General features: G+C 28.6%; 1 protein-coding gene across 6 annotated transcripts in view; it reads left to right on the forward strand.

Annotated features, from left to right (window-relative positions):
- Positions 1 to 1788: 1788 nt before the first annotated feature.
- Positions 1789 to 27568, forward strand: part of LOC142323287 (T-box transcription factor TBX1-like) — a 96327-nt gene continuing 70547 nt past the window's right edge. Inside the window, exon 1 of one of the 6 annotated variants that reach the window (XM_075362740.1) lies at positions 1789 to 1804. The gene's annotated coding sequence lies outside the window, so the exon portion shown is untranslated. Of the gene's footprint in view, positions 1805 to 19835; positions 20078 to 27568 lie in introns of those variants that run through there. The other 5 variants (XM_075362734.1, XM_075362737.1, XM_075362735.1 and 2 more) reach the window with 5 other exon arrangements.

Here is a 27568-nt window from a genome sequence, read left to right on the forward strand (position 1 = left end):
GTCTCGAATTTTTTTTTCAAACTAGATTCCAAATAAATTCAATTGGGTTGAAGTTTGGGTGGTAAAGCATTGTAATTCTTTTGTTATTTAGTATTTCGTCTAATTCATATTGTGGTTCTGGGCAGTGAAGTTTGACAATTTCTAAAAGTTTTTTTTTTGTTAGATCTGAGTCGTAGTTAATTTTATTTCTTTGTAGCCATTCTTGAATATCTTTTTTCAATGAATTTGATGACGGAGGTTTATTTTTTGTTTATTATGATAAGGTGCGTTATTTATGACTAAAGTACAATTTGTCGGTAGCCCTGGGATAACTTGATTTTCAATATATTTCAAAAAATTCTCATTGCTCATCTCTTTATGATAATCTTCTGTTTTACTCTTGGAATCGTACATTAAAAAAACCCCATTTATGAATCCTATGTCCCCACCCACATGTGCCGCAATTAAACGGTCACTGGCACTACTATTAAAAAAAAAACACCAGGTAATTAAAATACCTCGTACATCGTCACTTTGCCAGCACGTTTTTACCATATAATGTGTGTGCACCCAAGTTCCATCTAAGTATACAACCGGTCTCTTTTGTTCAGAAGTTGTATTTTTCTCAGATACCTAAGAATTTGAAATGCACATTTCGCGATTACATCATCTCGTTCCCCCAAAATCAGTCTATTATTTTTACACTTCCTAAATTAAAAACCCATAGATTTTATGATTTTTCTCAGTGTTTCCCTACTAGCTGTAAAATTCAGTTCCTCGCGATAAAAATTGGTAATTTTCGTATAGTAGGTATTTCTTTATAGAAGTCGAAATATTTAAGAAATTCTCTTCTAATAACACACCTGTCGAAATCATCTATTTCATAATTATTGTGAGGCGTAATTTTTTTTTTCTTTGCCGTTTGAATTTGAGAAACACCAGCCTCTGCTTCGTATCCGATTTTCCTGTTGTCAATTACTGTAATCAGATTAAGTTTAGCATTCTACAAGCACATTCCGTAGATTTTACAAGAGGCACCAATAATCTATTTTTTTCTTTGTCTATGAACTTAACGTTAAACGCAAGACGACGCGCTTGACTGCGGAGAGGTTTCCCGCGTTCACTTGACATCTTAACACGATTACTTTTAAATATGTTTCAATATCCCGTGCAAAGAATAGAGAACGTTTGTTTTTATTAGTAATAACACGTCTACAAATTACGTAATACTTATAAGTACACGTCTATTTTCAGCTTTTAACCCATAATTCTATGACTCACGCGTCTTTGTTCGTCATAATATCATTAATTAAACCAAAACAATTGATGTAAGAAATTTATACTATATTTACTTTTATATACATTTTTTAGTACGATGTATTTTCAAATTGCTTCTGTTTTAAAGTACATTGACTAGGAAAACAATTGTTTTTTTACAAAATAACAGGTCAAAAGATAAAATTCATTATTTATACAAAAATTACCGTAACTAAACAGAAGACTTACTTTTATTTACAACATTGAAATTAAAATTACATCAATTAATTCATTAATATGAAGTTAATATAAATAAGCCTAATAAATAATATAAAGTTATATAGCATTATATTATTAACACTATCATGATGTGCGTCTGAGTCCGTACATACGAACAATACTTACGAACAATACGTAATGTTTAAAACAGAAATCTAATCTCATGGCAGAAGTCGCAATTACTTCATTAGTACGTCTGGAACGTGACTGTGCACAGCAGTAGTTAGTAAACTCAACGAATATGCACCTCGGCTTTTCGACTCGTATACTGTTTTTATCAAGCTGTTTGGTGAGTTTTTTAAACAGTAATTATTTTCTCAGCAGTATCTGTCAGTCACAATTCTCATCCTTCAAATGCGTTTAGCTGAGTCAGTTAAAGTTTTGATGTCATGTAAATAATAATTATCAACAAAACTCAACTTATTTCTTCAATTTATGTTTCTAATTTTCATTACCGGAAACGTGAGTGAGCTGTAACTTATCTTATAATGAAAGCTTGGTGGTCATAAATCAAACAATAATCTGAGGACATAAATTTGTAGGGATTTTTTTAATTTAGTCAATACAGTGAGCAAGAATTGTTATCTTAAAATTTTACTCCATACAAGAAAATATGATAAAATGCAGGGAGGAATACATCATATAAGTAGAAAAGTATTCCTTTCAGCCAAACATATTTAAACAGTTTTGTATTGAAATGCTGCATACATAAGTCATCTGGATTAAAATTAAAATTAGAGTTAACTTACTCACAAATTGTATTGACTAAGGTTGTTTTGTTGATAAGGAAGCAGTGCAAACCAGAATAATATTAACCCAAAGTGTATATACAAAACAATTATTTTCTATACAACCAAAAATTTCTTAATAAGTTTGATGTGTTTAAGAATGCAGGTGAAGCCATCAGAATGATAACTTGACTCCCACTTTCAAATAAAAAAATAAATAGATTTAGTTCTCTATCACTATTTTTATCAACACTACATCATATTATTTTATAAGGCAAATTTGGTTCACAGACTGTATATATATTTCTCTACCGCTTATTATTAGGTTTTGATAATATTCATGTTTTAGTTACACACGTTCTCAGTAATTCATTTAACCATTGTTTATTCTTTTAAATTTACTATTGTTATCAAGGAGAATGATATAAACAATTTTAGAATTTTAGCCAAAGAAACATGATTGGAGGTAAATCTAGAAACATTTGTAATATCAAGACACATTTTTAAATAAAATCTATCACTACTGTAACATATGTTTTTTATTGAAAAGGGTACCCTTAAGTAGCAATTATAAAAGTAAATCAATGAGCTGGATTAGCAGGGGTGTAATAATTTTTTGCAAAAGTTAAAGACAAAAGAAACACAAAATTTTTTTTAAAAATCTTACTGTATATTATGGTAGAAATTACTAATGTAATATATGAGACTAAAAGAATGTATGATAATTTCCTCATAAATAAAACCATCTCATATTTATGAAGGTATCAGAATATTCATCCATAATGGAAATAATAAATCCAAAGAGTAGATGAGAAAGATAGACGATTAATTAAAGAATTTTTACTAAATTAGAAAACAACTATGAGAATAAAGGATGCATAAACTCAGTGGTTTGACTAAGGAATTGGAAGGTAAGGATGCTGCCTGCCACCAAACACGTTTAATATGTATGTTTAAAGGTGTGATCAAAATGCCCTAGAAGAAAATGAAGGACTTAACATAGGAGAACAAAATATAAATTGTACAATATGTGATGTCTTTAGGAAATGAAGCACAAGATTTTCAACTAATGATTTGAAAGAAAGAAATCATTATGACAGAATTCAACATGAAATTATTAGGAAAAGAGCAGAGAGGATAGGAGACAATAATCTGATGAATTACTATTAAAAAGAAGTAAAGATTGAACGACGCTACATGTGTCAGGTCTATGTTAACAGAAGAAATTAAATAAAAGCCAGAATAGTGTTGGCTAAAGAAACAGTTTTGCAGTAAGATGTAAGACTTGAAGTGTCATCTGAATAAGTATGTTTAGAGGGTGCACGAATGTGAAATATGGACAAATAGAAAAAAGGGAAGAAGAAAAGCTGGAGGAATCTGAAGTGTAAGCACAGAGGAGTAAGGAGAAGGTTAAATGGACAGAAGAAATATAAAGAATTACAGCAATCAAGAATAAAAGCTTAATCAGAGCAATTCACAAAAGGTAACAATCTGGAATTTATCATTAGAGAAGAAACATAGAGTGAAACAGTGTATTAGAAGGATTAGTAAAAGGTGCAAAAAAGAGAGGCCTAAAAAGAAAAATATAATTATAGACTATCTAAATGGAAAGTTTCAATTTAGTGGAGCTAAATGGAAAGGAAATTATCAGGAAATTTCAGAAGAAAACTAGGAGAATGGAGACAGATGTGGTACAGGGGATCTGCCTCAGGACAGATAAGTCCTGATTTAGTTCTGATAGTTTGAGATGAATAAAGTTAACAATAGATGAAAGTAATTCCTTAATGTCGCTCAAGTTGGATAATAGGTAAGTATTGTCCATTGATTATGGTAAATCAAAATTATCTGCTATTGGCATTACTGAACCACAGAAGAGACTAAAATTTATTATCCTGTTTGAATATGGCTAAACCTGAAAAATAACAACAACAAAAAATTAAAATTAGCTTTTTGAAATACTTTTATAAATTATTTTAGGGTAAGTATACTAGGATGATTTTAAAATCATGACTTTTTAAAAAGAAAAAGAATGTAAAAGTAAAAGAATGACTTTTTAAAAGTTATAAGAATCAAAAAAGAAGAAAGAAAAATTATAAATTTTAAATAATTTATTTATAAATAAATTACTTCAACTTTGAAGTACTGGCTCATCCTTTGTATGGTCCTGATCTTGCCTCTTCTGACTACCACTTGTTTGGTCCACTCAAAGAGGCATTAAGATTCAATTTACCTCGGACGAAACAGTGAAATAAACTGTGCATTCCTGGCTCGCAGCACAACCGAAAACCTTCTTTTATAAAGGCATCAGGATGCTTGTGGAATGATGGACCAGGTGCGTTGAAATGCAAGGGGACTATGTTAAAAAATGATGTACATGTAAGTTTCCTATTTGTATTGCAATAAAATTATAACTAGATTGTGGATAATAATTGACTTACCCTCGTATGTATATGTATATACATTTTCTGCACCTGTTTTGTTACTTCATTCATCATAATTATTGCCACTCCATTTTATCTTTCTCTCTTCAAGATTAGAATAAGGTAAGTTTTCCACTCTTCATTTCACTCAGTCCTTCCCACCTTACTTCACTCAGTCCTAATACATCCATTTTATTCATCTTTATTTCCTTTTTTAGATTCTCTAATTTTTCACTCTGAAACAGAGTCCTGACATTCCAAGTTTCTACATGAAACTGGTCCATTAACTTCTTTTGTTGCTTCTCCAGAGATCCAGATAAGCTATTTTAACTCTGGAACATTTAACAGAAGAAGGCAATATTATAGTACAGTGCAAGGATTTATCAATAGGATATTTAATACAGTGGTTTTCCATTGCCTTTTATATTCTAATACTGTAGAATTCCTTAAGAAATTCCTGTGCTTTTGAGGGCAGTTTCCCATCCCCCAGGGCAATAGAGTACTCTGTACCCCCCACTGCTCATCTATCCTCTGAGGAGGCCAATGGCACTTGTAATGGGGGAACTCCTTATACCAGGAGTAACTCGGTGCTTTCATTTGTTAGCCACTTCTTTATACTAGCAATTGTTAATATATGCAGTTGTCAATTCTCTACTATGGGGAGGTGAATATCATTTTTCCTTCACCTAATCTCAGACCTTAAAAGCATTTCCTAGATTTGCTTGTACTTTTAGAGAAAAATAAACTTCACTTTTTTAGCTTTTTCCTGTGTGGCAAGGCTAAAATTATCTTGTATAAAAGATGTTTGGTTCATGTTTATTACAGAACTAACACTAGAACAATTTTTTTTGGAAGTAAACAAATGCAGTAAAGCCAATCTGTTACTTGTTGCACCACTTGATGAACGTTTTATGAACTCTTGTTCATTCTCATTTTCAAAACTGAAGGATGGAAGTAATGATTGTCTGACATAATTTTTGAGATATGTGATATGTGTTCTTTAGATCTTCCTCTTCAGCACCTCACTTGGTCAGATTACTATATATTAAACTGGCTATCATCTCTGAAAGCCTAGTCTTCCTTCTGATATTAAACTGAAGCTCACTTCTTGTATTCCATCAACAGTAAGGAATTTCTTACAATTTTGAATGCACTCTTCACTCTACTAGTATTGTTTATACCAGCCGTGAAAATAGCATAACCCAATTCAGCTCGTAGACTTCATGCTTTCACTCACCGATATACATTTAATTACCATTTAAAATAATTTTTTTATGTTTTTTCTTAAAATTTAAGCTTTCAGACTTAAACAAGATATTACATGATCAGTTAAGTTTTAGCTTTGACTGCTGGAATAATTTCACTTAGGTTGTTAAGAATGAGGTACGATTAGGTCATTATTACTTTTTACATGTATAAAATTAGATCTATAAATCATTATAAAATGTAATCCTAGTAGGTTATTTAAATCTTTAGTTGCAAAGATGTCCTTATTTGATTGTATCTCATTAAATTTACCTGTAATTTACAATTGGATAAATTTTCCATGAGCAGACATTTAAGTACTTATCAATATTATTTCTTAGAATTGTTACATAACTCCAGCCACAAGTACAATATACTCAAGAGTATTATGTGGTCGATATTGTTCCTGTTGTAAGATGGATGATTTGAAATCAAGAATTTTGATAACAAATAAGATGAAATGTTGTTAACTAACTCGTCAGTATGTACTCTATTACAACCGGTAAGAAAGTACAATGATAAAATTTGTTTTGATTACTGTAATATACCACTAGTCTCCACTGCTTAACTGAATCAATCAAAGATTCATTAAAATCATTTATTTGTAATAAAAAAAAGAAATCAAATTATATTGCACTGGTTTAGGACATTCTAACTTCCTGATGTAAATTTTCACATCTTTGGATAAATTGTGAAAATTAATTAGTAAATTATCTGCAATGTTGGAAAGTTTTCAACAACTCCTTGTGAATAACATGTTAAAATCAACAAAAATATGTCACTATCCTAAACTGAGCAGTTAATTTCAGTGATGACTAATTAATTATTTAATGTATTTATATTTATAATATGGCAATATCATTATCAGACGGATATTGTCTTACTTTGTAAGGATACGATCTATTACTAGCGCTTTTGTTAAAATCTTTAATATGCAGCTTAAAATGATTAAAAGAATGGAAAAGAGCGTGGAAAAAAAACAAAAATATTAAAATCTCAAAAACTTTACAGAATCAAATTAAAAACATAAACGATTCCAAAATTAAGAATCAAAATTTTTATAGAATCATTTTTTTTTTTTTGGAATCATATAAAATTAAAAATCTTATTGTTTTAAAGTTATTTATTTATGAAGAATTCCAAACAGGTATAAAATAAATATATTCTGTATTTTAAATGGACTCAGAAGATCGCGGGTTCTAATCCCAGTCAGGCACGGCATTTTTTCATACACTACAAAATGTTCACTCCATATTCTCACGCCCAAGCTTCGATCATATCCGGTGAATTAATCACCGACCAAATAAATAAATGAAATGAACCTGAAAATCATATCCTAAAAGAAAAGGAAATGATTAGACATAATGAAATGGTTTTAGCTATTAAAGCCTTGGACCATCGTGAAGCTTCTGTATCACGGGAAAGAAGTCGAAGAAATTTCTAATTCTGTAAAAAATGGTTATTTACTTTTAAGAATTAAAAAATTTTGATTAAAGCATGTATTGTTTTTAAATCAAGTTTAAATTCCAGTTTTATTTATTTTCCTTTTACATAATTTGAAGATAAAGCATATTCAAATTCACTAAAACTAATTTGATTATAGGTTTGAAAGTAAATCATATTATATATTGCAAGTTCATAAAAAAATAGATTATGAATAATAATACAAAAGATGAGCTAAAAAATTTACGAAGGATATTTTCTTAAAACAACTGATGTTTTAAACACTTAATTTGACAGACTTTGTGAAGCTCAAACTATAATCAACATTGCTCAATAAAATTAGTGATTTCTCTCCTCCCGTATCAAATAATTATTACCACTCAAAGAAAATAGCAGCAGATAAATATGACAACTACTCTTCTATCGGTCCAATGCGTCGATCATTGAGAATACTCGCTACAATAGGATAGTTTACAGATAAACAGAATGTGTGGTGAAAAGGTGTACTGGATGATGACCGATTTAGTTTCAGGAAGTGAGAATCTGACCCTCAGAAGAATAAAGCGACTCAGTTGGCATTTGTAGATCTGGAGAAGCATTTGATAATGTAGTGCAGAATAAATTTTATTATTTTAAGAAAAGTTGTACTTAAATATAGGGGGGGAGCTTTCTTTGAAATTATTACAAGAATCAGGTGGAATAAGAGGTGGAATCAGAGTTAAAGGTGAAGAAATGCAAGTGCAGATTTCGGAGAGGAACTCGCCGGGTTGGTCTAGCGGTGAACTAGTCTTCCCAAACCAGCTGATTTGGAAGTCGAGAGTTCCAGCGTTCAAATCCCAACAAAGTCAGTTATTTTTAGACGGATTTGAATACTAGATCGTGGATACCGGTGTTTTTTGGCGGTTGGGTTCCAATTAACCACACATCTCAGGAACGGTCGAACTGAGACTGTACCAAGACTACACTTCATTTACAATCATACATACCATCCTCATTCATCCTCTATCTGAAAGGTAATTAGCGAAGGTTATACAAGAAAAAAGAAAAGAAAGATTTCAGAGAGGACCGAACAAATATGTAATCTGTTCCCATTGCTTTTGAACTTTTACATAGAACAAGAAATATACGAATCGAATAAAAAAAAATTGAGAGCGATGTAACTATCCAAGGAGAAAAAAAGATATTAGGATTCACCGATGACATCGTTGTTTTGACAGAGACTCAAAACTAATAGATTCAGTATTGAATGGAATGAATTTATTGCTAGGAGAAAAATTCAGTTTGAGTATAAATAAGACTGAAAAAAGAAGTAACGAAATGCGACAGAAAGGAGGATAATCAGGAATGAAATATTAAAATAGAGGAACATAATATACCAAAAGTAGGAAAATTTTCTTGTTTACGTAGTAAAATTACAAAGGTCGGGTGCATTATGCATTTATCAAAAGTTAACCGGAACAAATAAGAGCTTCCGTAATAGTAGAGGTCTGTTGTAGTCAAATGTTGATCTAAGAAATAGTTGTTTGAAGTGTAGTGCTTTACAGTAATGAGATATGTAATAATAGAAACAAAAAAGGAAAAATATAGAGGTCATCGTAAAACGGTATTACAAGAGGATGCCGAGGATTTGGTGGTTGATGAAGTTCAAAATTAAGCAGTCTTTAAACAGATATAAGAGGAAAGAATTTTACGGCACAACCTTGCAAAAAGATGAACTAGGTCGGAGAATCTAGGTCAGATATCTGAGATTACTTAATTTTAATATAGAGAGTTGTTAGAGGCTCAGACTGTAGAGTATATGAGATGATATCTTCTGAGAGTAGCGGTCGCAGTAATTACGGTAAGGTTAAAACATCGGCGAGAACAAAAAGGAACGGAGACTAGGATGAAACTATTCAAATAACCGTTACAAAAATACACACATATATTATTTTTTAAATACATTATTATGATTATTATTTGCATAGATTATATTACATGGACGAACAGTGAAAAAGCGAATGAAACCCCTCTTAGGGTCTGGTTTAAGTACTGAAAAATACCTGTCATAATTACTTTACTTTTGACTAGTAATAAGAACACCTAGAGAGGAGATATCCGAAACCGACTTTATGCAACGACACAGACACGAGTATGTAAATAAAATTTGTAGCCTTAAGCAGAATGAAGATGTACACGATCCCTAATAAATATTGAAGAACATTAAAATTAATATTTAAATTGAAGAACGTTTAAACGGAAGTCGTTTTTTTAAAATAGCTCCGTCAAACATCGATGTGAATACAAAAACTTAAAAGAAAAAATAAAAGATTGCGAAGATGAAAAATCACTAAGACATATTTAATTAATAATGCACATTAATCAACTGATACAGCCCTTTCCTCATAAAATAAAGCTTACTGTATTAGATTACATTAATTAGTAATGTATTATATGATGGCTGCAATAGAAGGACTGATCGTGTAACTACATTTTTGTAGCGATGTATATTTATTGTAGTAGGATTATTCGCAGAAATTTAATTTTTTTACCGCTTATTATTTTTTTCTTTTCTTCTTTATTTGGTTCTTTTACAGAGATCTCAGCTTCATCAGAATGCATGTGTATGCATGGAAATTTAAGATTAAAACATTCAGAATGTGTAGACTGAACGGTATGTTTACCGTTTTGGTCTTTTATATATTAGCGACTTAGTGTAATATATGATTAACAGAGGCATTAACTACATAGAAAATAATGTCGAGTTAAATAAAAAATTTAATTTAATAAAATATACAGCATCTGAAAAAAGTTACCGTATAATATAAAATGTATTAATCGAAAAATAAATCTAAATGTAAGTCAATAATAAAAATAAGTAAATTTACGACATTAAGAGACATAAATATCCCATTTTATTATAATATAAACACTACAAAAATGTTTAAAAGAAACCATTTAAGAGTAAAATTCGTTGTAAAATAAACAATAAAAAGGTTAGGTATAACAGATCAGGGGTAGTTGTAAAATAGAATGTGGAGAGCAAGTTATACAAAATTTTGCACAGGAATGACAAAAAATAAAATGAAAAAAGACCGCTTTCAGCAGAATTTACAAGCATATAAACATAAAAAAAAAAAACAGAAATCTAATTATGCTGATCACATTAGATACAAACATATATTTTTAAGTACAGACGACAATCAAATATTTCAAATAAATAACAATTAACGTAAATGTGTTACTCTTAAGAAAATACGACAAAAAACAGCACCGAAGACATAATTAATGAATGATTAAAGTCTGGGCACGATGATCGTATAGAGAAATAGTACATTTAATTTAAATTATTAAATTTAGATTTAAAAATGTATATATTCAAATTACGGTACCGATAATTATTAGTTTTACTATTATCGCCTTAGACTATATTAGCAACAGAAGGGTAAACGCATTTCTCTTATATTTTTAGCGTTTTAATTATGTTTTTCAACTAAATTTTAATATATACTTTCTTACGAAACAGAGATCTCTGTTTTAAAAGAAAAACATGAGAATAAGCGAAAAATGTAATTTTTATAAATAATTTTATTCTGTTGCTGCTAGGGTATAATTTGCTATATTGTTTATTAATATAGTAATTACGAACGATAGCTGTGAGCTTTGTAGACTCTTTCGATGCATCTTGATGCCCGTAGGATTTGCTTTACATAAAAACTTATCGCGGCTTAGGTTCGTTAAAACCAAGACACGGATTTATTTTATTAGAACGCGCTTCATTCAAGACTCTCCCGCTTACTTCGTATAAACAAAAGGCTAGAATAAAATCTCTGACTACGAATGGATTTACGTCATACGGACACGATTCAAATCGAAGTACAGGATAGTATTCTTAATTTGTACTTCATCGACTTTCTCTGAATCGGTCTGTAGAGACTTATCGTTATCAAACGTTTGTGTCTTTGGAAGCTTTACAGAAAATTATCCTTTCTTTAGCAAACTTTTTAAATATCAGTGGTTGCTAATCGCGTTCAAAATTTAAAAACCGCTTACTTGGATAGCCTTTAACGATCACTGCTGTTCTTTTTACGTGATTTTTTATGTGATTCCGGCAAAAATTGCAATCTCCGACAACCATTGCCATTGGGATTTTCAAAGAGAAACCTATAACGCCACCGGATCGCCGGCTATCGGATAACGGCTAAAACTGTTTTAATGTAAGAGCTCTACTAAAGTTAACGATTTGATTAGGTTCATCTTTAAGTGTCATTTTGTGCTACTGCTGCTTACCGGTGCCCTTGCTGTAAGCACTGGCCCTTCCCTTTACACTGCGAGGAAGAACCCGTAAAATTACTTAGCGAATGATTTTTCCAAAATGTTACTGTTTTTGCGACTTAAGGAGTTTTTCAAAATGTTGGAAATCGTACTTTTGTGTCGGGCCAAGCGTTGACCATCGTTGATAATGAAATGTTTCAAATGAGTTTACAAAGTTTTTATTTATAATTTTTTTCATTAAAATTAAATGAAAAATAAACGATAAATTAAGAACGTAAATAAATAAAATTCTAAATCTTGGACCGCTGAAATTTTAATTCTATATTTTAAATATTGTGAAATATTAAGCGTTAAAATATAAATGTTTCGGTGGATCTTTGCGTCGGAAATTTTGTTGTACAAGTAAAAGAAAAAATAATGAATAATGTCATATAGCAAGAAAGTAAGGCTTGAAATACGAGTACAATCTATTTGTAAATTACCTGAATTTTAACGGTGCAGTATCCATTATAACAGGTTACAGTTAATTAGAGAGAAAAAACGATAAATAAAGCTGTGAATTATAACACACCAAGTTAAACCGAAAAATAATAATTAAAACAAGGCTAGTCGCCAGCAAAATTGTACGGAACATTATTCTTACACTAACGAGAGGGAATCGAGAAGGGCTGCCGTTTCACATCGTTTCCACCGATGACTGAAGGCAGTTAATTAATCTAGTTGGATTTATCGCGGCTAAAATAAAGAAAACATATCGTGCGGTAAAGTATTTCCGACATACTTATTAATATAGAATTAATCTACTTAAGGATTACAAGAAAATCTGAGATGAAAGTGCAATAAAATTTATTACGAAGTTAAATATTTCTAATAAAATAAACTTGAACATAAGTAACTGAGAACTAACATACGATAACATGTAACATATACGATATCCATTGTATTTTTTTATATAGATTTAAAAATTTTTTAAATACAGTCGATCAAAGATTACAAGATAAAAATTAGATTTGGGTATGGAAAATCTATTCTGTCACAAACTTTTCTCAGTATCTATAAAAACATTAATGACTCTATCGGGATTAATGATTTCTTTTCTTGCATACAGAATTACTAAATCCAGTTAAATATTATCTCTGTCAATTTTTCACAACAAAACACTAATAAAATCGAAAGAAACTTTCTTTATACTACTTTTACGAAACGAAACGAAAATACTATTTTTACAGAGAGCCAAATAAAAAGACTTTATTACAGTTTTATAACAACTAGACCTACTTTAAGGTCGATAAAATTATGTTTATTATTTTTGTGGAGGGCGACTTATTTTATCGGAATTAGATTATTTTTTTATTAGTTTATTAGCGTTTAAATACTTTACAATGCTATATAAAATAATTTGTAACAACTTTCAATTTTACATTTTTATACAATGCGTGAAACTGGTGTATATGCGCTCGCGCTTTTGCGTACTCCCAATTTTTACAAATAATCTGAAATTTTTGAGTAAAATATGCCTAAAGTCTTATTTCTGAATAAAGGCAAATAACGAATGCAGAGTTAAAAAAGATTCTGTTTCGATCAGCATTATGTGTAAGCAGAGACAAATAAACCAGAAATAATTTTATATGGTATCTTAATTTTCTCTCTCTAAAACCTAATATTTTTCATCGAACAGCATAACAAAGCGTGTTATCACTTAAAAAATACTAAATATTAAACAAAAATATCTTATCAAATAACAGAATTGATTCGTGCGGTCGTCTACTTAATAAAAAAGGTTTTTTTTAAATTCATTATATAAAATTTCCTTTTGTTGAGAAATGGAAAGTGAGATCTTTGTTTTTATATGCTATATGTAAAATTTGCATATTTTTGGTTAATAACTTCGTATTTCTATGATGAAAATTGCAAAAGTTGTGTGTATGTATTTCTATTGTGTGTATTACTTGCGTCTGTGGGTGAAGAGTTTTTAAATAATTTCAAAAATGAAAATAAATACCCCGTTATGCGAATCTCCCTCGTTTAGTTAAACCCCCCCCCCCCCCCAAGAACAAATTAAATTCAATGCTTTCCTGAAAACCAACTGCCTCTAGAATATTATAAGTTTTTTCAGCGTCACTTTTCCTTTTCATTGGATTATTTTTTAAATATAGTTTTTATGTACTGTTATGCTAATATAAGTATTATCCTTTATATTTCTAATAAATCATTACTTTTCTGACACGATATTGAAACCGGTTTAATAGTGACTTCACATTTTAAAAGCTATATATAAATTGTCACAGAGTGATGTTTTGAACAGTTCTACAAATATTCTGTTTAATTTATTTTTCAGTTTTTTTTTTCTGAATCGAAAACTACAGGATTTTCTTCTGTGTTTTTTCTTTTATGTCATCTAAACAATAACTTCCTAAAAAAACTAAAGAATTATCCATCAAAATTAGATTAAACCTACCTTCTTAATTCTGTTATTATTAGGAAGTAAGTTTTCCAGTCACGACCACAGGAGTGGCTGCTTATGAACTTGGAATCACCGATAATGTTCAATTAAAGAAATACATAAATAGAGAAAAGAACAATTTAAGGTGATCCGAAACCTACCTTGGATACTTTACGGACAATCCGATTGTGTGTCTGCACCTATTAAAGCAATAATTGCTTTTGATTGATTTTTATTTCGTTTTTGTTTTCTTTAAATGTTTTATTTAAATAAATTGATAGAATACTAAATCTATCTGACTAGTATTTTGTTGAAATGGCAGCCGGTTACAGGCAAAAATACATTTTAAAAATATTTAGCGAAAATAGTCTGCATGTGCTTAAAAAAATGCTGTAAAACTGTAATATTTCGCGTAAAAATAAACAAAAATTTTATCGAAATAAGCCATTTTTTAAAATTAATTGTAATTTTTTAAGAAATTAAAAAATAAATATTGAAAGTATATTACAATAATTTATTTTTAATCGCTTGTAGGAGTTAAATTTATGTGCAAGATTATTTTATTATACGTAAAAAAACCTCAAACAAATTTCATTAAGATCGTTCCAAATTCTTTTAAAAGCTTAGCTTTGAAACTTTAAAAACATTTGTATCACTATGTATGTGGGTTTTGTAGGTAATTTCATAAACCGTAACACGCATATCCAATTAAAAGTTTAATCGTTAAATTTTAAAGGAAAATTTGAGGACTGTTAATAAATAAAAGCCAACGTTGAGAAGGAATTCTATCGTTTGAAATAAAATAAAATGTTGAAGATATTTAGGGTAAATGATGTGAAAGAATTAACATATGTGGAATAACATTAAAAAATAAGGGAATCCAAATCGCAATAGAAAATGAATGAGAAAAATTAATAATCTATTCCGATTGTTTTTCTACAAATTGCTAGAAGGTAGATCGTAAAAGAGAGATCAGATTTGAAGATATGTAGGAGAAAAAGAAATGAAATGTGATAAAAAAGAAAACAATAACAATTTTAAAGAAAAGAATAAGTGTTTAGATCAGTGATTCTCAACTTTTTAGCTCCACGAACCCGAAACAGTAAAAAAAATATATATAATGAATATTTCGCCATCTCCCAACCCCAACTCAGTGAAACCTACTTAAAACTATTTAGCTGCATTGACGGCGCCGAGTGTGAACATGCATGTATGAAGTGTACAAACATGGGAAATTTACAGGTTCCGACTTGATGTGTAAGTGTTTCTTATAATTTGGTCTACTTGCCACAGATTCACTGTAAAAGCGTCATGTTCGAACATACACGTGATACTTACGTTTGCATAAGTCGTACTCTCAGCTGTTTAAAAGAGGCGTAAGAGATTGCAGAAAAGTCAGTTTAGTTTCGAATGCGAAGCGTGAGTCTGGTTCCTTAATTTAAGTTTTTAAGAACGTAGTTTCAGTGAAATAATAATAATTAAGTTTTCAGTTTTTTAGTGTGCAGTCAAACGGTGTAACTGATTTTTTTTTCAGTTAGATTCTTATGCAGAATTGACAAATTTGTGAGAAAATGAAATAAGCCATCTACATCCAGTGAATCGATTAGTAAAAAGAAAAGATTGTACAATGACAGTCACTTAAATTATGGTTTTACCTCGTTGGATGGAAAGCCATAATCCGTTGTTGGCTTTCAAATTCTCTTCGAAGACAGCATGAAGCCATCAAAATTAATTCCGACACTTGGAAATTTAACTTCCGGATCATAAAAGCAAACCGTTGGAATTTTTCGAAAGAAAATGACACTTTGAGAAATCAACGAGTCTATTTGTAAATCAAGCCGTACTGATAAAATTACACTTGAAGCATCTTATCTCGTAGGATTAAGAGTAACTGAGATGTCCAAACCTCGTACAACCATAGAAAATCTTATGTTGACTGCTGCAATTTACATGGCACTGATTTAATAGGCGTGGAAGAAGCAAAAAGATTGGAAAATATTCCGCTTTCTAACGACACAGTAACAAGGGGAATCGACGACATGGCTGCCAGTGTTTGCGATCAGATAATTCAGCAAGTGAGTTCAAATAAGCGTTTTAGTATTCAATTTGACGAATCGACAAATGTGGCAAATATTTCTCAGTTTTTATGTCTGTGAGATATGAATGCGATAGGGACAGATCGATCAAACAAAATATTCTGTTTTGCAATTCAATACTAGTCTTGCAACAGGACAATGTCTTTTTGATGTTTTTTTATGAAGTTACTAAAAACTACAAAGATTTACAAAAGATTGGACAAAATGTATCGCAGTATGTAGTGCTGGTGCAAAGGCGATAACGGAAAGAACAATGGATTTCTGAAAAATATCTAAAGATCGTCTTTTATCGAGGGCGGAATTGACGCACTGCTTCCTTCACAGACATGCTCTTGCCACAAAAAATACGCCGGAAAATCTCAAACAAATTCTTTGTAAAGCTACAAAAATGGTTAGTTTTATTAAAAGTCGACTGTTACAGAATATGCTGTTTGCAAAATTATGCGATGAAACGGGAAGAAAAAATTTCTTCTTTACCATACAGAAATCAGATGGTTGTCGCGGGGTAAGTGTTAACTCGGTTATTGAAATCACGAGATGAATTTATAATATTTTTCCATAATAAATGTTTTTGTGTTAAAAAAAAAATAAAGTGTTGTTTGTTTTTATAGAATAATGAGTATATGATGTGTTGGCTTACTTAGGTGATGTATTTTCGTATTTATACGACTTGAATGTGAATTTATAAGGACGTGATAAAACATTTTATTAATGACAGACAAAGTTCGCACTTTCATTAGGATGCTTGATATCTTAATTATTTACCTTCAAAGCAAACGTTTAGATATGTTTCCGCTCACTTCAGATTATAATGAGAAAAATTTGGATGAAGAAGACACCATTATTACCACAGTTTGCATAGCATGAAGGTGCATTTGCGTGAGTTAAAAATTCAGTCGGCGGAGTATTTCCCGGAAGATAAAAATAATTTTTCGAAGAGTGACGAGTAGTGAATCTACTTGTTACAGCGTGTAAACGTTGTTACAGCTGCTAAGTTACCGGTTGAGATTCACGACCGGTTCATCGAAATACGTTACAACTGCAATTCACATCTGAAGATTTAGATACGTTTTGGCTCGCTCGTCGAAGTGAATACGGAAATTTAGTCGCAGAAGCATTGAAACTATTAATCTCTTTCGCCACGTCTTACCTCTGCAAAAAGGGGTTTTCGTCTACGGTTGCGCTAAAACTAAATATAGAAACCGTCTATTATCGCTTGAAAACGATTTGCTTTTGTATGTTTCTAACATAGATCAACGTATGGAGAAACGTTTAAATGAAAACAAACGCAACATCTCATTAATTTATTTTCTTTACATGTGTGTTTATAACTGTAAGTAAAATGTTTATAATAAATGATTTTTTTCTCATAAAATGATTTTATTATTGTTTACGTGTAAAGTTGTAGGCTGATATCGTGACCCCAGTTTGAGAAACGTTGGTTTAGATAGAGAAACAAAGAATGCGAGAAGTCAACGAATTTTACAAGTATGACTTCAAAAACGGCTCGTACTAGTAAAGAGAGCTTTCGTGCAGAAATCAACTAGACGGATATCAAATGTAGATTAAGGAAATTCTTCAAAATATACTAACAGAGAGTTGTGTACACTTGAATGAAATGAAGAGAATTCAGGTTTTTAAAAATCTTTTAATTAGTATTATTTAAAATTTCATCGACAGAATAATATTCTTTCTGTAAAAGAAAATCTTTAAATTTTAAACAAACCGCAGGAAAAACTTTTTAAACGGCTTGATAATTTATGAAAAATGATAATAATAAAGTGATTTGTGTTTTATTTTCTATACCGGAAGAATTAACTGATGGGACTTTATGGTGCAATAATTAATTAAAAAAAAAAAAAAAAAATTAAATCTATCATTAGAATAGCTGTAAAAGAATAAACGATGGTATAACGGATTAACTAAAAGTTTTTTTTTATCTTTAAATGCAATTAGTAAAAATGTAGTTTTTGTGTCTAAAATCTAATTTTTTTCGTTTATATAAAAAATAAAATAAAATAAAATATAAAAAATAAAATTGCATTATTTCATAGCAAGTGAAAGAGCAAATTGTAAAAATTACGTGGAAAGAGAACATGGGCGGTTGAAAATGTACAAGATGTGATTCTTAATTTATGTTAAAATTAAGAAATTACCAAAGATGAAGTAATTTAAAAAAAAATTAAAACCATTTTTTTTTTAATTGAAAAAATATTTTGTTAAATTGTTTACTACAAGAACCTGACGTTTGTGCTTGGAATACGGTATTGGAAATTTAAAGCGTGAGACGGATTCGAAGTCAGAACATTTCGGAAAAAAGGCAGAAAAAAGATATCACTCGGTTTTACAAAGAAGTGTTGTCATATTTTCATTATTTTATTAAAAATTAACTTTGTATGATAAATTTCTACTAGTACTTATAGAATCATTTCTCGTAAAGAAAACTTTTATATAAAATGATTGAATCATTTTTAAAGTATATTTATTAGTATATTTCTAAAACAAATAAGACTGATATTTTTTATACATTTGCAATTTTTTTGATGGTAGTCACAACGATTATTTTTACATAATTTATTAGGCTAATAATTAAATTCTGTTTATCTGAAATTTCATATACTTATCGACATAATAGAAACCTTTTAGTCTTTACAGTAGTTGAGAAATGAGCTAGCCGTCCGTCCGTATGATGTTTTATTTTAAACGAGTAACATATTGTGTAGTTAACGAAAAATTATTACTCAGATTTATGAAAAAAAAATTAATTATTAAGTTTAACAATATATCGTGAGAAACGCATCAGTGTTTAAATTTAAAATAAAATTACTGTCTATTTTAATTATATTCAAATTATTTATTATTATTATTATTATTTATTATAGCGAATATATTTTAACATTGTTGTATCTTTTCACTTTTAATATTTTAAATAAATTTAAATATTAGTTATATTTGACATATTCTTTCCTCCAGTAAAATTATGTATAAAATGTAAGATTATTTAAAGTTATGTACCTTACACGTTAAGTAGAGATATAGCATACGGAGTGTTTAAGTTTGCGGACATTGAATGAATTTGTTTTTCCATGATTCTTAACAAACTATAAACAGAATTGTCTTTGTCGGAAGTATAATCGGTTATATCATCGTCTTATAAAAGATATTTACTTAAACCTAGCTTATTCCATAATAATTTGTATCATCAATTAAAAATTTTAGAAAATAAACTGAAAAAATGAAATATATATACACACACACACGCGCGCGCGAACTATTTATATATATATGCATTTAAAAACAATCGGCCGTAATCGCTCTTTTTATTTCTTATAAAGTTTTATCCAAATTTTCAAAATTAAACTTGATATTGAATGCGTACTACTTACGTACATGTATATATATATATATATATATATGTTTTTTACGACTGTCGGAAGATAAAAATATTAAAATTAACAACGAAATTTTAGATATAAATTAATTTAAAACTATAATACTTAGAGTAGATATACGTCGTACACGGTATAAAAGACCAGAACCCGTTTCGGACGAGCGGTAAAATATTTTGGGGGTCATTAAAGACACGCCCGTAAGGGGGAGAAAGACCAATCGAATATCAGTATTATGGAGCATGCGCATAGCGGAAAACCTACTCCGACTCCATTCAAAAGACGACCGAAGCTAAAAAAAGTTTTTTAAACTTTTCACACCTTGTAGACCAGCAGCTTCGTCTCGGTGACAGACCGATAGTAGTGATAAGTGAACAACGTGAGGTGTGAAAAACCCTGACTGATTTCTGTTCATCTCAACCGCTTTGTGTGAGTGCCTGTTTGTGTTAATGTGTACACGTGGGACGGTTTTTATCCATTATATGTTTTACACAAGAGTACTAAAACTGTAATGTCTTTTCACTTTTCACCTTCGTAGAAAATAGTAATAACATAATTATTTTAAATCGTTTTTATATCGTCTATATCTTACATATTATGTACAGTCGAATGTAGGACTTTTATTTATAGTTAAAACACACACACATATATAAATATTACATGTGTGTGTGTGTATATATATATATATATATATATATATATATATATCAGTTAAATAGCTTTAAATGTATTTTAAAGAAAAAATATATAGGTAAATTTAAATAAAGACAGAATTTAAAAAAATAGATAATTAAGTAAACTAAACTTGTAATTTAACTAAAAAAATTACGATGTCACATTTAAAAATTATCAGGTAAAAATAGTAACAAAATCGCGTAGAAGTTAAAAAAAAATTACCGCTAAATTAAATCGAAGTATTTAAATATTAAGAATAAACTTAAACTTCTGAAACGTAAATATTTTCAACATCGAACGTTTCTATTACATTATTATATATTTATAATAATATGATAATGTATGTATTATATAATATATGTATTATTATATATTATAATTATATTATTGAAATAATTGTAATTAATCAATAAAATTATGATTAATGTGATTGTACATTTAAATTTATGTTAGGTACAGATAATAATAATAATAATAATAATAATAAAAATAAAAATAATAATAATGGTAATGATAATTTATATATTATATAATATATGCAGTATTATATAGTTATAATTATATTATTGCAATAATTGTAATTAATCAATAAAATTATGATTAATGTGATTGTAAATTTAAATTTATGTTAGGTACACATAATAATAATAGTTGTAATTTTGATAAATTTCGAACTATTTAACGCAGGTATTTAAAAAAAAAAATGAATATATTTGTATTTGTATGATTATAAGGAAGTAATTCCTCGTATATTTAAAATAAAGAATGAGGAATAAAAATTGAATTAATCTGCACGTACGATTGAGTTCATAGATTTTCTGGGTAAATTTTATTAATATAATACATATTTTCTATTAAATACTCTTAATTTAGTATTATAAAAAACGCTTTGTATCTATTTTATTTGAAAAATTCAAGAACCGCAGGATCGATTTTAGTAGGCCTATATTTCATCAAATATTTCATAATTCTTTTTATTTTGACCCTGTTCTAGGTAAATATGCTTAAGAATAGTTCTGAAACCAAAAAATCAAATAAACACAGAAAAGTCTAAAGCTTTTGAAAAAATTAATTTAATTACACATTTTTAGCGATGACGTCATCATACAAAAATTTACAGAAATTATTTAAAATACCGTTTGAATTAATTTTCCAGATTTTTTGAGTGACCTTTCATGATTGTAACAGATTTTTCGAGTTTCATATTCAACTTAGTGATAATCAACTATTAACTGAAAAAGTAAACAAAATTTTATATTTTTAATGAATTAACATAATATTTTAAACTCTCTCAACCTTAGTCTTCTGATCGATTAAGTTATTATTTCGGTATAGAATTATTTACTTGTCCTGATCCGCCCCGTTATTTGTACGTTTGAAAATACAACAATTTTTTAAGCGATTTTTATAAAGTTGACAAATAATTTATTGGAATGCAAGTTTATAAATTTATATCATTTCATAAGTAATTTTGTTTCAAAAGAATAAAACTGAAAAATATCAAACGAAATAAATCATTAGTAAAATATTTCCTTCGTAATTATATTATTTTTTTCCGCTTTCAAATATTGGTTATACATGTTATTTATACGGTGTAGCTGTATAAAATTCCAATAGCCGACCTAAATTTTGGTGTTATCTGGACGGCAGTCCTACAACAATGTATTGTGCGGTTTTAAGTTTAGATGCGAAATGTATGAGATAGAAATCCCCGTAAAATAATTTTCAACATAAAAAGTGAATTTATTTACGTTGCTCTTTTTATGATAAATTTTAGATACGGAATCGCTGTAGTGATAGTTTCTATCGATGATTTTACGGTACTATTTAATTTCTAAATCAACAATATAAATGAATATCTTTACTGGATGATTTTTGCTGAAAATCAACTTGAACGTTTAATTTAAAGAACTATAAACATATTTTCTTATGAGGAATACATTTTTTGATATTAAGATATCACGCGAGATACTGTCAGTCGTTAGAGTTGTGGCGTAGGAAATATTTATCATTATCTAAACATAACTTTGACAGAACGCTATTTCTATATATGACGGTACAAATTTTAGCGTAAATTTTATATTCAAAAAACAAAAAAAACGAAAACTACTCCTCGGTGTTATTATCGTCCACTCGTATATTCTGATGAAACAAAACAAACAGCGTAAATAAGCAACCAAATATGAAAACAATTGAATTTTTATTTTAATCCGTTCCATAAAGATAAAAATAAATGATGCAACCAAAAATAAAAAAATAAGAAAATCAGACTTTTTTAGCATATTATTGCAGAATATTTTTATTTTAATAAATTTTAAGATTTTCAGTGATTATAATATAGTTTAATTTCAGATTTTAACCTCGTATAATCTCAAAATCAATTTTTATTTATATCTGAAATTACTCTTAATTGTAAAGGATTTAAAACTCATAATCCGGTAGACCAGAGTTCTACTTCGGTTAACAACATAACCAGATTGTTATAAAATTAAAGAATTTTCAACTGAATATTTCGATATTTTGAAAAAATCTATAAATGAATATATTAAAAGACAGTTCATCAGAAAAGTTCTAATCTAGCTAGTTTTTAATTTTAGCTTATTAAAAAACATCCTTATTTACTATTACGTTTTATTTTAAATACTGAAAAATAAAAGATCAAATTTAATTGAATAAAAAAAATATTGATACTAGATTAAATTAATATTACGTATTAAATTGATTGATACTAGATGCAAAAAAAAAAGAATAGTTAATGTTTCATCTGCAGCTTTTGGCTGTCGAGTAGATAAATCAAAATTAATAAAAGGAAAAGCAGAGAAAAAATTAAACGGGTGTAAAAAAGTCGATTCTTTTTAATTTTTTTTTTTAATGGAAAGCAAAAAACTGCATTCCAGGATTTATTATTTTTGAAAACAATTTTTAAAAAAGACAGCAAAATCTTTTAATAGAATGAAAGATTAGAAGAGGTTTTTTTTACATAAAACAGTTGCTTTTAAACAACTCTCTTTAGTGAATATCTATTAAATGCGATCTTAAAGAATTTACAATTTTTTAAAACCCTATTTTGAGAAAAAGTATTTTTTGTTTTCGAATTCATTCGGATCAAAACCGTGTACGTGAAAGATTAATACTTTGTTTTATAACGGAAAGTGCCTTTTTTGACGAAAACCAAGGTCAACGAAACGAGAAATTTTATTAGGCGTAACATAACTTAAATTTCTGGTACGTTTTAAAAATAAAATACAAGCATTAAATCCGTTGGATATTAAAACGTAATTTATACGCGCAAAATAGCTGTGTTACAACATATAATTAGCGCGTAATACAGATTCATCCATTCATTACTCGTTTTATTGTTTAAATAAATCCAAACCCCCCTAAATCAATTTTAATGAAAGATAATAATACAAAATCTTGTTATTACTCAATTTAAATAGAGTTCTATTCCCCTGGGGCATCCAATAGAGGATTACGACCTAAACCGATTTTCATTATTTGGCCTAAAAACTATTAGACTCAATATCCTGAGTAACAAAGGTTGTAAGATTATTAAAAAAATAGTAAATTATTAAATAATATCAGGAGGAGGTTATGCGTTGCTTTCTAGTAATATGTTGTACACCTACAGCACAACCGACTTTCATAAAATATGAATTACGGAAAATGATGAAGTACCTGAAAAGTGGATTTTAAAAATCGATACTTATTTCTCTAAAATTTGAACCCCGAATAGAATATATTATAGAGCTCCTTAATATTATTATTAATATTATTAATAATAATAATAATAATAACGTTGTGCTTTGAGAACAGCCTTTTTTATTACAAGAAAAATTAAAATAACAAAAAATTAAATATTTAAAAACCATTTAATGAACTAATAAAATTGAGATTATTATGATTAGAGAATCAAAAACGAATCGGTGTGAATTCTTTAGGAAAATAGTTCGCATTTGATAAAAGAATATTTACAAATAAAAAGACCACATTAAAAAACATTAAATTAGTAATCTTAAGACACGTTTCCAGGCAAGAAAATCCCATTATAATAAAAAATTATATGGTTTTCTTCCTCACTTTTTTCTATATAGTTAAAATTATTTATTCTTACGGTAAAAGGGAAAAGTCTGTGTGGTTTTTTTTTTTACCTTACTCGTTAAGTAACTTTTTGATACTTCCCAAAACTTAGGTCTAATGCGATCGTAATAATAATAATAATAGTTTCGTATACTCATGTTAACTTATAGAAATTTCTTTTCTGCATCGTATGAAAATCGATACAAATAAACTTATATATTGATCTTGTTGCGACGAACGAAACAGTTATATTGAAGCTACTCAAAATTATTATCTGTAAGAAATAATTTCTTTGAAACTAATATTAAAAATGTGAACGAAAAATTCAACAAAATCTCTGATGGACGTTGAATTAACCGATTTATTCAAAACAGAAACTTTCTAAACCGCTAATCCCATCTCGGGTTATAATGAAATTCACTGTTCTACCTTTTACCGACTAAGAAATGTTCTGCCGATAAATAAATAATAAATAATTTAATCGCCCAGAATATAGCTATATATTAATACTCGTACATAGATCACAAAAGAAATAGCTGGTAAGAATGTTGCTCCAAACAAGAACTGCTTTGAGATTTCCCTGGAATGATGATGAAGGAAACGGTGGGAAACCTTGATAAGAGCGTCAGGTATGACAAAGAAAAAGAAGAAGAAAAACTAAAAACAGAAAGTGTTTATAGTCGGCATCGATATGTAAAAAATAATTATATAGAATAATAGCGTTGAAAATTATTAAAGATAACAAATAATTAAAATCAGTATGAATAAAATAACAGTTTTGACAGTGTTAATTGATAAATGTTTTAGTACGTATTTAAATACGCACGTGCGCGCGCGCGTGTGTGTGTGTGTATATATATATATATATATATATATATATATATATATATATATATACACACACACGAGTATAGAATATAGGAGTATATTCATCTCGCTCATCGAAAGAGTGAGAAAGTAAAATTTGTAAAAGGAAAGAAAGTTTTATATTTAAATACGAAATTTTGACTAATATACTATAAGATCACTTATGTTACCCGCTCGTATAAAATAACATAAAGATAAAATAATTAATGCTTTCTTAAACGTTGACATCTCATAACGATTTCGTAAACTTTTTTCGAACGGATTACATGGACTTTGTTCAAAATAATGTTTATTAAAAAAAATATTCTTAAAAAAACAGAACCGGGCTTCAAATAAATTTTAAAAAATTAAATTAAATTTAAACATTTCTTCGCTATTAATATGTTTTTTTTACAATTTTCAAATTAGCTCAAAACAACAAATCTATTTAAAGTTTTCCCCGAAACAAAAAGTGCACAAAATCAAATCAAATGATCGTTTTCTTTTATTTCCTTGAAAATTGATTATATTTACTGATAGGATTTGAATCCGGTTCTATTATACAATTAAATTATCATTTCCTACCTTTGACAGCGGGATAACAAATAAATTAACACATTTTAAGATATTTAATATTTTTAGATACTTAACACATTTAACATTTCAAGATAACGAGTAAAAATAAATTTTTTTTATTGAGTACTTTTATCTATTTTTCTTAACTTCGTCTTACTAAATTACAGGTTGACATGTTTCGGATGTATTCCATATAAAATTATGACAATCTTAGCAGAAAATACGTATATTTTAATAAGTAGAGGAACTAGTAGTAAAAATAGCAAAAAAATGACAAAAATTTAGTGAGACGATTAATTCAGTAAGGTAACTTTTTCCAGTGACGTTACAAGTCAAATTTTGTCGCTAAAAAACAGGGAATTATAATTTATATATATATATATGTATATGTGTGTGTGTGTGTGTGTTATGTTAACGTGAGGAGGGCCTTGTTTCCTGGCCACCACGGTGGCTCAAACCGACCTCTTTCCGGCCTTCTCTGGAAGTAATAATATTTTATTTAATAACAATAGTTTGCTCATCTCCATGGTAGAATATTTTCTCTGGCTTTCATCAGCAGGGTTCTGGGTTCGAATTCCAGTCGGGATTGGCATTTTTCACACGCGACAGAATTCATCTCATCTATCCTAAAAAAAATATATGGCTACATAAAATGTAATCGAGCGTGAACCACAAGAAAATAAATAATCTTTAGGTAAAATAACACTTTATTTGAATAAAATATTTCAACAAAAAAAATTAATTATATTTTTACAATTTGAATTTTCATTCCTTCCGTCCATTTATTCTTTTCTCTCTTGCGTTGGGTCTGTACCTCTGAAAAAATCGAATGTAAAGTTTCAGTCTGTTTTAGAACAAACAGAATAGCGTAATAAAGATATTTCATGGTTTTCTAAGCAAGCGATGAAAAATTTATCTACTAGGTGTCAAATTTAATTTTTTCATTGAAATATCTGTTAACTTGAAACTGTTTTGTTCGATTCTATGATTCACAAACTAGAAAAAATTAGAAATTTCATTAATGTAGTTTATATTTATCTTTTACCGAATATTCCTTTGTTAAATTATTTAAAATAGCACGCGATAAAAACAATCTTTTATTTAAATTGAGGTTTTTGTAACAATTATACGACAAAATAATTTTAAAAATTTGTTAGGTTAAGTAAAATAAATTTAAAAAGCATTATGATTATTACAGGTCAAATGAGTAAGAATACGAAATGATAAATACAATTTAAAGGAAGAAGGAATTCTTTCTTTTTATTTTCTAATAGCTTAGCATCAGGATTTCTAATTAATATTTTATTTTGTTATATTTTTACAATTAAAAAAAAATTCAAGAATAGTATTTTGAATTTCATATTATGATCTGACGCTCATAAGTATGAAATTACGCACGATTTCTATGTTATTGCATCAGAAAATACTTTATTTCTTACTAATGCCTATATTAATAATAGAACTGGAAAGTTGATAGAAAGAATTCATGCTGATTTAAGAAAGTCATTGCCTCTTGTTAAGAACTATTCTTTGCGTTTTTTAATAGAATTACAATATTAAATCGTAATATATAGTACAAATATAATGTAATATCGTAGAAATGTAGATTAAAACGTAATTTATTTCAATTTATTTATTCCTTTAATATGATTCTATCACGTGTTGAGATTAACATTGACACTCTCGTAATTTTTTCTTGTAAATTGCTCTCGTTTTATAAACTGCTAAAAGTCTTTAAATTCTTCCGAATGTTTTAAATCATCTTGCAGCATTTGCAAATAAAAACGCAATTCAAGCACAACAAAACCAAATATATAAGCAGTCGTCTTATTAATGAATTCAGAAATAGAAAATCAAT

This window comes from Lycorma delicatula, chromosome 4, assembly GCF_047948215.1.
Source record: "Lycorma delicatula isolate Av1 chromosome 4, ASM4794821v1, whole genome shotgun sequence".
NCBI lineage: Eukaryota > Metazoa > Arthropoda > Insecta > Hemiptera > Fulgoridae > Lycorma > Lycorma delicatula.